Source organism: Odocoileus virginianus, chromosome 11 (genome assembly GCF_023699985.2).
Source record: "Odocoileus virginianus isolate 20LAN1187 ecotype Illinois chromosome 11, Ovbor_1.2, whole genome shotgun sequence".
Taxonomy (NCBI): Eukaryota; Metazoa; Chordata; class Mammalia; order Artiodactyla; family Cervidae; genus Odocoileus; species Odocoileus virginianus.
This window is the reverse complement of record NC_069684.1, coordinates 66,458,215-66,475,082: the sequence shown is the minus strand read 5'-3', so window position 1 is coordinate 66,475,082 and position 16,868 is coordinate 66,458,215.

The following is a 16,868-nucleotide window of genomic DNA, read 5'->3' as shown; positions in this document are numbered from 1 at the left end:
GAAACCCATTGCAAGTAACTGTCAAGAAATTGCAGATATGAGATCTCCAGCAAAGGTGTTTTTTTGTTTTTTTCTTTTTTTTGAAGGGGTAGAAGGAAAAGAAAAAGAGTCCATACTTGCCATAACCAGGGAAAACCCATCAATGGAAGATCAATTCAAGTTCAAGGAGCCCATGCCCTGCCTCGCCTCATTTGGGATCCTGGAGGAGTCTTGGGCAGTCTACGGCCACGGGAGGGGGCAATGGAATCGTTGATGGGAGCATGCTAGGAAATGCACTGTGCTGCCTTTTCCCATGGCAGTCTTCCAGCCCAAAGCAGCAGCAGAGAGAGGGAGGAAGATTCAACTTCAATGAAGTAAGCAGTTTATCCTCACCCTGATAATAGATGATAAGTACTAAACTGGGAAATTCTTATAGAACCACTCATAATCAGAGAAAGGTTGATTATCTGTGAGCGAATTCCTACACACGCACACACAAACACACACAGAGGTATTGAGTCTGCCCAAGGGCAGAAAAACGACAGAATGGGTTGAAATGGACCAAAAGAAAATGAATGAACGCATTTTCTACTTGTCCACCATAGATACTGCTTACTTAGAATTACTGAAATCCCTTTAGGACACTCATAAAGCACTTTATAATCTACATTTTCATGACTCCTCTGTCATGTGCCAGGCATCGTTATGTTTGATACGTTTGAGGACATTTCTGCCGAGAGTGAGAGGTCTATTTTAAACTGTGACAGAGCCCTGTTTTGTCCATATCTTTGCCATTTTCTATTTCATATGCCCCTGGTGCTATATCTGCTGCCAAGAAGAGTAGCCAGCAAAACAGGTAACTAATTAACTTACTGTATTACTGGCCGTGTTCTAATTAGTGATCTGCTGAACTTCTATTGATATGTTATGAGGAAGAAGTGGCAGTGAATGGAAGTAAACCTCTGCCCTGCAATCAACCAAGAGATTAAAAGACTCTGTTTTGTGGACTTTACATTAATCTTTCAGCGTCATAAGACACTACCACCAAATCGTTGCCTATGTGCTATAAGGTGTATGCTCCCTAAGAATTCAGAAAAAAGTATTAAGATCCAGTTTGTCACTGAAAATTATCTTCATATTGGGAAGAACAGAGTTCCTTTAACTGAATACATTAAAAATTTCCAGGAAAATAATGTTATAGATAAACTAGGAGTATGATTTTGACTAACATATAGCAAATCAAGAAAGTCTTATGTTTTTTTTATCTCCTTCAACTAAAAGATAACCATTAATGCTCAATTAAGGACACTTGGTACAAAAATATTTTTCAAATACTTACTGGGATCAAAGGATGAAAATGAGAATTTTTTATCCTTTTTTTTTTTTTTTTGGTGGTGGTGGTGTGTGGTTTGCAGGATCTTAGTTCCCTGACAAGGGATTGAACCTGGGCCCCTGGCAATGCAGTATGGAGTCCTAAGCACTGGATCACCAGGGAATTCTCCAAAGTAAGAATTTTTGTCACAATTTTTTATAAAAATTCAATTGTTGTTATATAATTTCTCTTAATGTTTTAGGATAAAACACAGCTACATCCATTGAGACTCATTCATCTAGAAGGCATCAAGATGGAATAAAAATTAGACTGAAACTCAAGACATCTAAGGCCTGGCCCTAAGTGTCTTACTAATTAATATGTAACCTTGAAAATTATGTTATGTTGCTTTGAGTCTTGTTTTATTGAATGTATTTTTATAAGATTACTCATATTCCCTAGAAATAAAGAAATTTAAAAGTTCTTATACTATCAGATCAGGATAGGTATGAAAAGTGAAAGTGAAAGTCGCTCAGTCATGTCTGACTCTTTGCCACCCCAAGGATTATACAGTCCATGGCATTCTCCAGGCCAGAATACTGGAATGGATAGCCATTCCCTTCTCCAGGGGATCTTCCCAACCCAGCGATCGAACCTAGGTCTCCCACATTGCAGGTGGATTCTTTACCAACTGAGTCACAAGGGAAGCCCCAGGATAGGTATATTAAATCTTAATCACTTCATAAAGCTATTAAGAAGATCAAAAATATGTATGAGCAAGTTTATAAACATATAAAGTGCAATACAAATGCTATGTGTGTGTTCAGTCATTAAATCGTGTCCAATTCTTTGCAACTCCATGGACCATAGCCTGCCAGGCCTCCTCTGTCCATGGCATTTTCAAGGTAAGGATACTGGAGTGGGCTGCCATTTCCTCCTCCAGGGGATCTTCCTGACCCAGAGACTGAACCCACATCTCCTGTGGCTCCTGCATGGGCAGGTGAATTCTTTACCACTGAGCAACCTGGGAAGCCCTAATACATATGCTAGTAAAGGCCAGATTCCTGATAACATACCAAATACATTTTGCAGATGCACTCTGCATAAATTATTTGACTAATTCTCACAGTAACTCGGGTCAGATAAATACTTTTACAATCCTAGTTTCATAGAAGTATATTAGAATTACACCAAGGCTACATCAAACCAAGTAAATAGTTGTCAAGTAATCAATCACAGAAAGTTTTCTTACCTAGTCTCAGAAAAATATTTATGGGGAAAAAAAAGTACAGTATATTTAAAATTTGAGATTAGAACAATAATGGTGAATTTAAAGTACAGAAAAATTTGGTATTCTTGAAATTTAGCTTTATGCCATTTTGGAGTCAGCTACATATCCTTAGAAATACCACTCAGATTATACAAATGATAATAATTATTTGATCCATGAAGGGGAAAAAGGCAGTAACATACTATATCCAAATCTATAGTTTAAAAAATTCTAACACACATGCAAAAGGAGAACTAATGATTAATACACAATAGAGGTGATGTTGAGAAATGCAAAGAGGGGTACATCTACCACTTTCATAATTTTGAAACTGGTATGAGTAAAGATTGTGACTTGGATGTTGCCAAAATAAGCCACATGGATATAGGAACTTAAAATAAATTCAAGAAGACACATTTTGCTGTTGTTGCCCATAAGTAATACCTTGATATAAATAGATTTGCTTGAAACTTGTTTTTTTAAATGCCAAAATCAAAATGGTTTTCCAGAATGGAAACACAAATGAGCTTTAAAAAAAAAAAAGCTTTCTCTTGTGACACAAAAGTTCTTTTTAGAATTGTGTGATTTGCCCAATGGGTTATTGCTTACTTCCTCTCAAGCTAACTTCAGCTATTTCTCTATAATCTTCTAATAGTTCTCCTAATGTCCCCAGAACTAGTAAATCAATCCTGCATGTAATTCTTTACATAGCCTTCTGCAAATAGTTTGACTAAATTCTCTTTCTTGCCATTTGCACTAACTAGAAGAAACTCGGCTTCAAAAGATTCTCACATTTTCAGAAAGAGCACAAAGACTGTTACCTCCCATCTTGGTGGAGAGTTTGAAGGCCTGGAAAAACTGAAGAGCTGAGAACTACATCCCACTGTTTTGAAAACTGCTTATGGACCCCAAACAAAGAGAGCCATCTGATCTTGTCTGCTGCAGAAAGTGCTGTCCGCATAGCTCTGGGGCAGTTCTGGCGTTTCTCTGGTAACCCTCTCCTTCACGTTACTCAACAACGCTAGTTTTATCACCACCCATTCCCACTTAATCCATCCAGGCACCATTGGAGGAACTGAAGAAACCCTTGTTGAGTTGAACACAAGTTGTCAGAAAATTTCAGTAGAAATTACAAGAAGTCTTGGTAAGTACCAATGACACAAATAGTAAAACCATGCCCATGAGGATAATGGAATTATCTATTTTCAGGTCAATATCTCGGATCTGATTTAGATGAACATGCTGATCCTATTGATCTTGACTCACTTAGAAGACAAACAAAATGAACAGAGAGCAAAGAAATTGGATTGACTTTTTCTAAGTCAACTAAGCATTTTCTCCCTAAAATGTCAAATACACTGTCTGAAAGTTCTAAGACTCCTGTTACTATTTTTTGTCTGTGTGGAATTCATGTCAATCGTATTACTAGTTTTAGGGTCATAATAATACCATAACAGTCAGAGATGGGATATTGATCACTCAATAAATATTTCAAAAAAAACCTCTACAAAATACAGTAATTACTGAAGGCTCATTATCTGGTTCTTACTGATTTTATGTCACTCTGAAAAGTAGTATTCTTTATAAAAAGTATATCAAAATTTCAATTTAAGAGACTTTTCAGAACATGCAGACCTAAATTAACAAAAACTGTTCAAATCAGCAGTTAAGAAAAGGTTTTGGCTGTCTCTGTTCAGATATTAAAAATACATGTATAGCAACTAAAGTGAATCCAGAATGCTAGGAAAGCCTCAAAGTAACTCTGCTGTTCATTTACAGTCCTGAGCCACTGAATCACATAAATATTATGAAAGTTACTATAAGACTCTTTGAATGAGTATATTAGCATAATCTCTCTGTGCATGTGTGCCTAGTAGGAAGGGTGAACACATATGCAGGGCACACTTTATTCAGAAGATCATGGCTCCCCTGGTGACTCAGCGGGAAAGAATCCATCTGTCAATGCAGGAGACACAGGTTCGATCCCTGGGTCGGGAGGATCCCACATGCCAAGGAGCAGCTAAGCCCGTGGACCAGAGCTCCCGAGCCTGTGTTCTGGAGCCCAGGGAGCCGCCACCCCTGAGCCCGTGAGCTCCGGCCACTGAAGCCGCTGCATCCAGGAGGGAGCCTGTGCTCCGCAACCCGAGGAGCCTGCGCGCTGCAACTGGGGAGAGCCCCGGCCGGTGCAACTAGGGAAAGCGAGTTCACAGCCGGGAAGACCCCGTGCAGCCACAAAAGAATAAATTATACTAAAAAACAAGACACAAGCTCCTCCTTCACTTCCTCCTGCGGAGAGGGGACTCAGTCTTCTGACAGCTCCGGGTGGATGGGTAAGACGTGAATTTACTTCATGGGCTGGAGGTTATCTGTTCAGATCTCAGCCCTTTATCCCGGTTTACAATCCTCACAAAACAGCTAACAAGGTGTTGATAAAGTCTACATGAAATGCATGAAAAATGTAGGAAAACATACCGGAAAGATTCTTTCCTCCTTCCCTTTATAAAGGAACCAATGTTCAGTGACAACTTCCCTAAGAGAAATAAAACATATCCTAGTTGGAGCCACAAGAAATTGCTTTCGCAAAATCACTTGTGAACAAATGTGTTGTTTTAAGCCGATCATACTGATTTTTTAAAGGCAGAATTATCAAGCAATGGAGGTGGAAAGTGAAAGTAAACTGTTAGTTGCTCAGCCCTGTCTGATTCTTTGAACCCACGGATATAGCCCACCAGGCTCCTCTGTCCATGGAATTCTCCAGGCTAGAATACTGGAGTGGGTTGCCATTTCCTACTCCAGGGGATCTTCCCACCACAATGATTGAACCCAGGTCTCCTGCACTGTAGACAGATTCTTTACTGTCTGAATCACCAGGGAAGCCCAGAATGGAGTCAGTCTCTCAGTCCTGTCCAACTCTGCGACCCCATGGACTGCAGAACGCCAGGCCTCCCTGTCCATCACCAACTCCCGGAGCTTGCTCAAACTCATGTCCATAGTGTTAGTAATGTCATCCAACCATCTCATCCTCTGTTGTCCCCTTCTCCTCCCGCCTTCAATCTTTCCCAGCATCAGGGTCTTTTCCAGTGAGTCAGTTCTTTGCATCAGGTGCCAAAGTATTGGAGTTTCAACTTCAGCATCAGTCCTTCTAATGAATTCTGGAGATTATCCATGTGTTTTTGTCTTTGTTTTTATCATGTTGGAGTAATGAACTCTCTTCTTCCTTCCTTCCCTCCCCCATCTCTCCATTCCCTTCCTTCTTACTTTCTTTCTCCCTTTCTTTTTTTTAAAAACATCAATTTTTGATATCAAAATAAATATATACTATTACTTCTGAAAACTACACAGAATCATTGATCACCTAAACAGGATCAATGAATAATGTACTCTGGCATGTAATATACAGAACTACAACAAGGCTCTCTGTTATTGCAACTGGCCATGCTGTTGCATTAAGGGCATTTCATAGACCCAGGAATACTGAGAAATATTTTCTTCTAAAGTTTGGAGTTAATTGTGCTTTCTGTGTGCACTTTTATATATTATATGAAATCATATCACATATGTCATACATATAATATTGTATCTATTCTTCATAATAACCTTATAAAATTGCTATTATTTAGAGTTTTTGTTAGTGAACACATGGAAATTACAGATATTGCATTCATTCCATAAAAACAATTGGTTTGCTAAAGTGAAATTCCCTTAGGCCCAACCAAAAAAATGTATTTTCTATTTTTTAAATAAATAACATAGTCAGATACACCCATCTGTTTCCTCTCTCCTACATCCATTATTATGCAAACTGCCTCTTTCATCTTTGTTAATAATAGTTAACTCCCATTAGTGAGGCATAAGTCCCTCTGTTTAGAATATCATATTTCATGTTATATTAGTTCAGTTGTGAAGAATATAATGGACATTTTCATTGTTTCTTTGCAGGGACATTTTTCCACTTCATATAGAAAATAATCTCTGTGTATATATAAAGCCAAAAGAAAACCAATGAGAAGACATTCTGGGTGTGTTTGTTAGAATGCTTTGTATGTCTGCAACAATAAAAATTTGAACATGTTCCAATTTTTCGCACAGCTTAGCAGAAACAGCAACATTTCTCTACAAGAATCTCTCTTCTCTCAACACTGTCTCCCCACAACCATATCAAAATTCCTTTTAAACATCTTTTTGTTGTTATTGTACTATTTCATATTTCACCACATAAAAAGCAATCTTGTGTTAAGATTTATGTTGCCTATATTAAAGATGAAACCACATTTATATTTCTATTACAAAAATTTGCTCATGTTTCTAATGCCATGTTTCTAACACAAATAAACTTATCAGCATAGCAACCCGTTTCACAAAATTAGAAAAGAGGCAATATTTACATCAATGGTGCTTTGAAACTAACATTTTCCTTCAGGGATACATTGCTATATCCTCTTCAGTCCTTTTTCATGACAGGCTATAAATATTCTCAGAAGTAACTGTTTTGATGTTGCCTTAAAAACCAGAGGAAAAAGAAGTAGAGAATACTGGGGCTACATGCATTTTCACATAAATTTCTCTATCACATTTGACAGCTTAATTACATTGTTGTTATTTGCATTTCTCATGCTACTTCATACTTTAGAGTCCTAGCTAATGGCTTTCTATAAAGTGATACTTCATAGTATTCTTTGCTGAATCAACTCTTATCTTAGTTTCTTGTTTCGCAAGATAAATTCAATCAACAACAACCATATGTTAAGAACTTTGAAGTTAGTTTGTGAGAATGAACAATTTCTGAAAGCCTCTATTCCTGGCTTTGCATAATACACGTCTGAAAATCAAAGAGCATTCCATGACAGAAAGGGGATTTAGAGAAATGGCCATGGAAATACTGAGGGAAAAAAAGAAACTGTGTTCATATTTCAACACAATTTGGAATGTTTGTATATACTTCCCCTCTAGCAATATTTACCTGAGGTTTAGAAAAATTTCTATCATCTATCATCTTTCCTCAAACTTTTCCACTAGAATCCAGAGATAGCGTTATAGAAGCACACATTCTTTTATTGTTTTATGCTCTTTAATAAATGTTTACTGCTGTCAGACTCTAATTAATAGGATATCTTATGTTAGTCTTGATAAGAAATGAACAGAGTCATCTATAAGTATCTTATGTGACAGAATATTAATAGAATCTGAACTGAATTGCCAAAATTGCATTATTTAGATCTCCTCTCTGGTCAGCGATGCTTATCACCTTTTCATCATACTTTGCTTTTTTTTTTTTTTTTATTGAGAAAAATACTAGAAAACTTAGAATAAGGTCTTCGAGTTTCTTTATTTTGCCAAAAGAAATAACCAGGTGCTAAAAACTGGACATGCATTTAGCCTCATTTGAGTTCAGTTAATTTGCTCAGTTGTGTCCAACTCTTGGAGACCCCATAGACTACAGCATGCCAGACATCCCTGTCCTTCACCAACTCCCAGAGCTTGCTCAAATTCATGTTCATCGAGTCAGTGATGCCAAACAACCATCTCATCTTCTGTTGTCCCCTTTTCCTCCTGCCTTCAATCTTTCCCAGCATCAGGGTCTTTTCAAATGAGTCAGTTCTTCGCACTGGTGGCCAATGTACTGGAGTTTCAGCTTCAGCATCAGTCCTTCCAATGAATATTCAGGACTGATTTCCTTTAGGATTGACTGGTTGGATCTCCTTGCAGTCCAAGGGACTCTCGAGTGTCTTCTGCAACACCACAGTCCAAAACCATCAATTCTTCAGTGTTCAGCTTCCTTTATAGTCCAGCTTTCACATCCATACATGACCACTGGAAAAACCATAGCTTTGACTAGACGGACCTTTGCTGGCAATAGTATGCTCTCTAGTTTGGTCATATGTTTCCTTCCAAGATGCAAGCATCTTTTAATTCCATGGCTGCAGTCACCACCCGTAGTGATTTTGGAGCCCCCCAAAATTGAGTTTTAAGCCAACTTTTTCACTCTCCTCTTTCACTTTCAACAAGAGGCTTTTTAGTTCTTCTTCACTTTCTGCCATAAGGGTGATGTCATCTGCTTATTTAAGGTTATTGATATTTCTCACAACAATCTTGATTCCAGCTTGTGCTTCATCCAACCTGACATTTCACATGATGTGCTCTGCATATAAGTTAAATAAGCAGGGTGACAATATACAGGCTTGATGTACTCCTTTCCTGATTTGGAACCAGTCTGTTGCTCCATGTCCAGTTCTAGCTGTTGCTTCTTGACGTGCATAGAGATTTCTCAAGAGGCAGGTCAGGTGGTCTGGCATTCCCATCTCTTGAAGTATTTTCCATAGTTTGCTGTGATCCACATAGTCAAAGGCTTTGCAAAGTCAATAAAACAGAAGCAGATGTTTTCTGGAAGCCTCTTGCTTTCTTGATGATCCAAAGGATGTTGGCTATTTGATCTCTGGTTCCTCTGCCTTTTCTAAACCCAGCTTGAACATCTGAAAGTTCATGGTTCATGTATTGTTGAAGCCTGACTTGGAGAATTTTGAGCATTCAGATGAGTGCAATTGTGTGGGAATTTGAACATTCTTTGGCACTGCCTTTCTTTGGGATTGAAATGATAACTGACCTTTTCCAGTCCTGTGGCCACTGCTGAGTTTTCCAAATTTGCTGGCATACTGAGTGCAGCACTTTCACAGCATCATCTTTTAGGATTTGAAATAACTCAACTGGAATTCCATCACCTCCACTAGCTTTGTTTATAATGATGCTACCTAAGGCTCACTTGACTTCACATTCCAGGATGTCTGGCTCTAGGTGAGTAATCACACCATCGTGATTATCTGGGTCAGGAAGATTTTTTTGAAGATAGTTCTTCATACACATGAAGATAGTTCTTCTGTGTATTCTTGCCACTTCTTCTTAATATCGTCTGCTTCTCGTAGGTCCATACCATTTCTATCTTTTATTGTGCCCATCTTTGCATGAAACATTCCTTGGTATCTCTAATTTTCTTGAAGAGATCTCTAGTCTTTCCCATCTATCGCTTTCCTCTATTTATTTGCACTGATCACTGAGGAAGACTTTCTCATCTCTCCTAGCTATTCTTGGGAACTCCGCATTCAAACAGATATATCTTTCCTTTTCTCCTTTGCCTTTAGCTTCTCTTCTTTGCTCAGCTATTTGTAAGATCACCTCAGACAATCATTTTGCCTTTTTGCATTCTTTTTCTTAGGGATAGTATTGATCACTGCCTCCTGAACAATGTCACAAATCTCTGTCCATAGTTCTTCAGGCACTCTATCTATGAGATCCAATCCCTTGAATCTACTAGTCACTTCCACTGTATAATCATACGGGATTTGATTTAGTTCATACCTGAATGGCCTAGTGGTTTTCTCTATTTTTTTTTTTCAATTTAAGTCTGAATTTGGCAATAAGGAGTTCATTATCTGAGCCACAGTCAGCTCCCGGTCTTGCTTTTGCTGACTGTATGGAGCTTCTCCATCTTTGGCTGCAAAAAATATAATCAATCTGATTTCAGTGTCGACCATCTGGTGATGTCCATGTGTAGAGTCTTCTCTTGTGTTGCTGGAAAAGGGTATTTGCTATGACCAGTGTGTTCTCTTGGCAAAACTCTGTTAGCCTTTGCCCTGCTTCATTTTGTACTCAACGCCCAAATTTACTTGTTATTACAGGTATCTCTTGAATTTGTACTTTTGCATTCCAGTCTCCTATAATGAAAAGTACATCTTTTTTAAGTGCTAGTTCTAGAAGGCCCCACTTGAAATACTTGTGAAAACACACACTCCTGGGTTCCTTTCCCAGACTTTCTGAATCAGGACTTCTGGATTAGGGCCCCCACATTTTTATTTCCAGCAAAGTCCTAGATGGTGATGCTGCTGCTGGTTTAGAGACCACACTTTCTTTTAAGGACCACACTTTGAGATGACTGAAGGAAAGGAATCCTGTAAGGAGAATTGGGACTCTTCCCAGAAACACTTGGCTAATTTCCTGATTCCAGACTGCTAAGTACATAATTGTGAGCAACACCTGTGTCGTCCCTCCCCTTAAAATGTCCTCAAACAAACTTAACAAATAACAGAGTTGGTCCTAGTATTGTAAGAGCTAAGGATGAATAAAGAAATAGTTCTCTTTTCCTGGACAGAGGGTTAATTTGAGGAAGGGAGGGCGGGAGAGAGAAATGAATCAGCCACTTATTCATTGGCTCTGGTGAGCCAGACCAACTTTTCCACAACAGTTAGGGCCATTCTTTTCTTTTCTCACTCTAGCACCTCATTAACATGTGGAGTATTATTCAGTTCAGTTCAGTTCAGTCACTCAGTCAAGTCCAACTCTTTGCGAACCCATGGACTGCAGCACACCAGGCCTCCCTATCCATCACAAACTCCTGGAGTTTTCTCAAACTCATGTCCATTGAGTCAGTGATGCCATCCAACCATCTCATCCTCTGTCATCTCTTTCTCCTCCCGCCTTCAATCTTTGCCAACATCAGGGTCTTTCCCAATGAGTCAGTTCTTCACATCAGGTGGCCAATGTATTGGAGTTTCAGCTTCAGCTTCAGTCCTTCCAATGAATATTCAAGACTGATTTTCCTTTAGGATGGACTGGTTAGATCTTTTTGCAGTCCAAGGGACTCTCAAGAGTCTTCTCCAGCACCACAGTTCAAAAGCATCAATTCTTCAGTGCTCAGCTTTCTTTATAGTCCAACTCTCACATCCATATATGACTACTGGAAAAACCGTACCTTTGAATAGTCAGACCTTTGTTGGCAAAGTAATGTCTCTGCTTTTTAATATGCTATCTAGGTTGGTCATAACTTTTCTTCCAAGGAGCAAGCATCTTTTAATTTCATGGCTGCAGTCACCATCTGCATTTTTTAGAGCCCCCAAAAATAAAGTCTCTCACTGTTTCCACTGTTTCCCTGTCTATCTGCCATGAAGTGATGGGACCAGATGCCATGATCTTAGTTTTCTGAATGCTGTGTTTTAATGTTGTGTTTCTGAATGTTGTGTTTTTCACTCTCCTTTTCACTTTCATCTTACTGTTCAGGCTACAGGATATTAAGGAAGGAAAGAAGGAAAGTAGAGAGGAAAGATGGGAAGGAGGCAGGGGAGGGAGAATTAAATAAATTAAAAAATTAGTTTTCAGGGTTTTAGAAAGGAAGATGTTTTGAACAATAATGATAGCAAAATAAACACAACTTTGCCTAAAAGGAGGAGTTAAGGATAAGCCTCAGAATCTGTCAGCTCTAGTGATTTTATAAATCATATCTATTGTTCTTAAATGATTTTTTTTTAAATCTCACCCTCCAGATAAGTAGCCAATTAGGGTAATTTATTGATAGGCTCATTAATAGTTTTTATTTGTGGCCGTTGATTGAGTTGCTTATTCTGATTAAATTAAGAAATTCCCACAAACTTTGTTAGCTCATATGAATGTTCCAATCAGTGAACAATTCTGAAGCTAACCAATTTTAAATAGAATATTTTTGAAAGTTTAAAACGTTTTATATGAACAATTTTCCTCATTACTAATCCAGGTTCTTCTATGGTGGAACAATTGAAACAAAGGCATTCTATCTGCAGCAAGTAAAAGTTGCCTGTTGCCAAGATTCAGTAATTCCACCTTAAAATTTTATTCCAGACATTGTTTAAAAAATATGGAGACAGTTAAACCAGATTCTCACAGAATCCAGACCTTTCTACCAGTGAGCTGACTCTTTCAAGCCACAGGAAATTTTCAGACCACTGTAATAAGATCGGATGTTGTTTCACCCACTTGTTGGTTGATTATTGCATGCCTAGACTCTCCTAGGTTCGGCACAGTGCAAAGGATACAAGATTAGGTCTGGTGCCTAAGAAGCTGATAAATCCGATGGGGAGGTGACGAAATGACCACAAGGAGTTAGAGGGATAAGTGAGTCTACACGTCACAGAAAACAAGACAGTAAGAAAATACCTGGTATTAGCATGGAAGCCTCATGGACACAGTCGGCGGGAGGTGTAGGGAAGGGGTCTTAGGTGGGACAGTATCCTACAAGCTCACGGGCTCAGTGCAGACGGCTGGGCTAGGGGCTAGCCTATTTCATCATCACAACTGTCAGGGCAACGCTTCCCCCACCCATCCCCCTCACTGTAGACAGAATACTATTCTAAATTTGCTAGTGTTCAAGCTACCAGGTGTTCATGGTCAGAAAGGATTACTTAAGCTCCAGACAGAACTGATCTTAAAGCAGAGGCATAGGTAAGTCTTAAAATCCAACTGTTTCTTTGCAGTTGAGAATATTAACAAGAATTCAACATTAAAAATGACCCCCATCTCGTTCAAATTAAATACATTTGCATTTCTATCCTGTTAAAGCTTTTGGCTACCTTCCTCGCCAAAGGCTTTGCTTACAGTGTTTCAGGCCTTTGGTTGGGGTCTTTGTCACACACTTTCTGAATGACTGTGTTATTGTTTCCACATTGTTATTTTTGTTTGGGGCAAAGTAACATCTATTCATTTATGCTGTAAATATTAAAACAGACATTGTGTAGCATGCACAGCTGGCTTAAACTTTATGTCTAGAAATATTTCTTGTGGGTCCTCAAAATTTAAACACCTTTCTGGATTCATAATTGTGTGTGTGTGTGACTTACTTTGATGCTGTTAAAGAAGCAGCTGTCAGTCTGGCTGAGTTCCTGGTAGTCTGTAAACAGATGAAGTCTCAACAGCCATTGGATATCTTTCATTGAAGCGTTCTGCAGATGTTGGCAAAGAGATAAGAGTCCCTTGAAAGGGACAAATGTGCATTTTAAAGTGTATGTAGAAAGATGAAGCCTCAGGCAGGCATAGCGATGAAACAGTCTTTTAAAGGAATAACTATTTGTTCTGCCAAATCCAAAGAGAAGGGGAAAGCGCCAAGTAAAAACTTAGATCCTGAACTGATGGTCTTTAAACATCTCTTCTATATGAAATGTATGATTTGAATGTTTAGAAGAAAATATAGTTTCAAATAGAACAATCTGTACCTACCCATGGATGTTTCAAAAACACTCTATGTTCCAAATGAATTAGGCAACCTTTATACTTCCTATCAATTTATCACAAATGAGGTATTTTAGAAGTTGTAAATCTTCCAAATAAACATATTTCCCGGGAATGTTATAGGAAGATTTAGAAAAATTTAATTTTTTCTAATAGTACAGAATCTGAAATTAAGACCAAAAGATTTATTTTAAATATTGATGCACATTTTTTTCATGTAAGTAGTTCTAATACTATGTCACCCCATACAGTTCAAATGTAGTTAATACAAAGCTGTTGTATGTTATAAAAAAGAAAAGTACCTAAAAGTATGAGGTCATTTCATTTTGGCTGATTAGAACAACTTAGAAAACTAGAAAAACATGGACTTGAAAATTAGTATCTCAATTAATTTCTATTCTTTATTTCCTTGTTATATGGACATGCAGAAGTCACTTCAATTAATCTGAGCTTAAATTTCTCCATGATTACACAATAATATCCCCCATCAGCCCTGTTCTTTCAAGCATCATTTGAGATATAATAGAGCAAAAGTAATTTACAAAGTTTAACACATTAGTCTCAATTAAAAAACAAAAACAAAAGAGTGGACTTAAAATTAGAATGTCAATTTCAAGATTGAGCTTGTCTAGCTGTGTGAACTTAGAAAGGCCCTTATTTCCCTTCAAGTCTCTGAGTTTCTTTGATTCTAGCACTTTAAGTGTGGTCTCCAATTCATAGCCTCAGCAAGTACCTGGGAACTTGTTACACTAGCAAATTCCCAGGCCCTTCCACAGATCTGAATCAGAAACTCAGGGGTGGGCCCATCAATCTTTGTTTTAAAATGTACACTAAAGTTTGAGATACTCTGAAAGAGAAAACAACAGTACATACCTTCTGAAAAGCTGTTGTGAAGACCATCATCAGACTCACCTTGAATATATATGTGTATGTGCATGCGTGCTAAGTCACTTCAGTCATGCCCAACTCTTTGCAAGCCCATGGACTGTAGCCCCCCAGGACTCCCCTGTCCATGGAATTCTCCAGGCAAGAATACCGGAGTGAGTCGCCCCTCCAGGGGATCCTCCCGACCCAGGGATCAAATCCACGTCTGTTACGTCTCCTGTATTAGTAGGTGAGTTCTCTAGCCACATGGGAAGCTTTATGTATATGTAAGTGAAAAGTGAAAGTGAAAGTTGCTCAGTCGTGTCCGGCTCTTTGAGACCCCATGGACTATGCAGTCCATGGTATTCTCCAGGCCAGAATACTGGAGTAGGTAGCCTTTTCCTTCTCCAGGGAATATTTCCAACCCAGGGATCAAACCGAGGTCTCCCGCATTGCAGGCGGATTCTTTACCAGCTGAGCCACAAGGGAAGCCCAAGAATACTGGAGTGGGTAGCCTACCCCTTTCTCCAGTGGATCTTCCCAACTCAGGAATCGAACCAGGGTCTCCTGCACTGCAGGCGGATCCTTTACCAGCTGAGCTCTCAGGGAAGCCCTCAGTATACATGTGTGTACAGCAACGACACTTACGTATACACACATCTGCCTGCATACATAGAGTCTGCCCACCCAGGCTGATTATAACGGTATCTCTGGGGTGCAAGCCAAGCTTCAAGGTAACATTTCCAGAGATGCTGCAAGTGACTGAATACCTGGGAGGCCCTCTGGTCACTGTCAACCCATTACTGCAATTGTGTCTGCTGTCCAGGATCACAGGTTCCCTGGAATTTCTGTAATGTTCAGTATTTCTCTGCCAAACTGCCCAGAGAACTGCCTGTAGGTATGGGGGTGGGGGAAGTGGAAGGATCCTGGAACCTAAAGTCTAGTGCACTGCACAGATTTCTCCTTCCCATACCCACCCCCCATTAAATTAAACCTTGACCCAGAACCAGAGGAAGAAAGAAACCGTAGGCTCTCCTCTTTCCTCTCCATAGCAGCTTCAGCTCTTTTCCTTAGGATATCAGGCTTTGGGAACTCAAAACCCAGATAAACAGTGGTTGTCTTCAAGTAGTGTCTACTTTCTGATATGGATAAGACTCCCCTTAGACAAAGCGGGAAGCAGCCTGGGAAGAACAAACACTCCTTATCCTCACAACAGACAATCTTGGAACACTAGTGCAGAGCAACTAGTTGAAGACAAATATCTAAGAAAGTCAGTTATTTTGTTTTGTTCTTCATTGAAATGTGCAAAGTTTGGCCTAAACAGGGTAAATATCATACTGGGTTTCAAGTGCACAGGCATATCTCATTTTATCGTGTTCCACATTACTGTGTTTCACAGATAACTGTGATTTACTTTTTTTTAAAAGAAAATGAAAGTCTGTGGCAGCCCTAGGTCAAGCAAGTCTATTGGTACCATTCCCAACAGCATTTGCTCACTTTGTGTCTTTATGTCACATTTTTGGTAATTCTCACAATATTTCAAGCCTTTTCATTGTTATCAATATTATAGTTGCTACAATGATCTGTGATAAATGATCTTTCATGCTCCATTATCAGCACTTAGGGGCACCACAAATCCCAACCATCAAAGACAGTGAACTTAATTACTGGAATAACACAAAGGATTTAGAATATTTCATAAAATTGATGACAAAGCAGCTTCAGGGTTTGAGAGGGTTGACTTCAATTTTGAAAACAGTTCTACTACGGATTAAAATGCTATCAAACGGCAGCGTATGTTAAGAGCAATCATTTCCTGAAATGATTTCATGAAATCATTCATGAAAGGAAGAGTCAATCACTGTGGCAAGCTGTACCTCTGTCTTTTTTTTTTTTAATTGCCACAACCACCCCAACCTTCAGCAACTACCACCCTGATCAGTAAAGCCAGAAGTCATCAACATCAAGCAAGACCCTCCATCAGCAAAAGGGTTAGAACTCATTGAAGGCTCAGATGATGGTTAGCATTTTTTAGCAACACGACATTTTTAAACTCAGGTATGTGCATGGTTTTTTTAGACATAACACTGTTGCACAGTTAAAAGATAACTACATGGTGTAAATACAACTTTGATATGTGCTAAGAAACAAAACGATTCGAGTGAAACTTGTTTTATTGTGATATTTGCTTTATTGAGGTAGTCTGAAACCAAACCCACAATATCTCCAAGGCATACTTGTATTTTAAATAAAATCAATTGTGTTTGATTTAATTATTCAGTAGGAAAAATGTTAGCTCTATACCCTTTTGGGTCTTTTGACTTTGATTAAATCAGTTCAATTACCCAGTGAATTGCTCGTTTAACTCAACACATGCCAGTCCTTGTCAAACCGTGCACAGGGCTTATCTGTGGCAAGGGT